This window comes from Penaeus monodon, chromosome 21, assembly GCF_015228065.2.
Source record: "Penaeus monodon isolate SGIC_2016 chromosome 21, NSTDA_Pmon_1, whole genome shotgun sequence".
Lineage (NCBI taxonomy): Eukaryota > Metazoa > Arthropoda > Malacostraca > Decapoda > Penaeidae > Penaeus > Penaeus monodon.
In genome coordinates, this window is record NC_051406.1 from 19179383 (window position 1) to 19179698 (window position 316).

The window sequence follows — 316 nt, forward strand, 5'->3', positions numbered from 1 at the left end:
AGTGAGAGAGGCATAGAAAATCCAGGTATTTCCGGAATACATACATTAATTCTGCACCTTTCCATGTAACTTAGTTAAACTATATGATTTCGTTCTTGCAAGATGCATAGTGGTGGCCCAGTTCACGGAACACTCATTCTCACACATTCTAAGCACATGCACGTTAGATTTAGTTATATTCAGCTATATATTCATACATGCAAAGTAACAACTACGGCTTTGTGTGAAAGTGTGGAACCGGGAGAAAAAAAATGTTTTGTGTTACGTATTAGCTAATTTCGTTTCTCATGCCATGAAGTTTACATGCCACGCACGG

General features: G+C 38.3%; 1 protein-coding gene across 1 annotated transcript in view; it reads left to right on the forward strand.

The window, feature by feature from the left end:
- Positions 1–316, forward strand: part of LOC119586302 (peroxidase-like) — a 37323-nt gene that overhangs the window by 23015 nt on the left and 13992 nt on the right. The window lies entirely within an intron of this gene.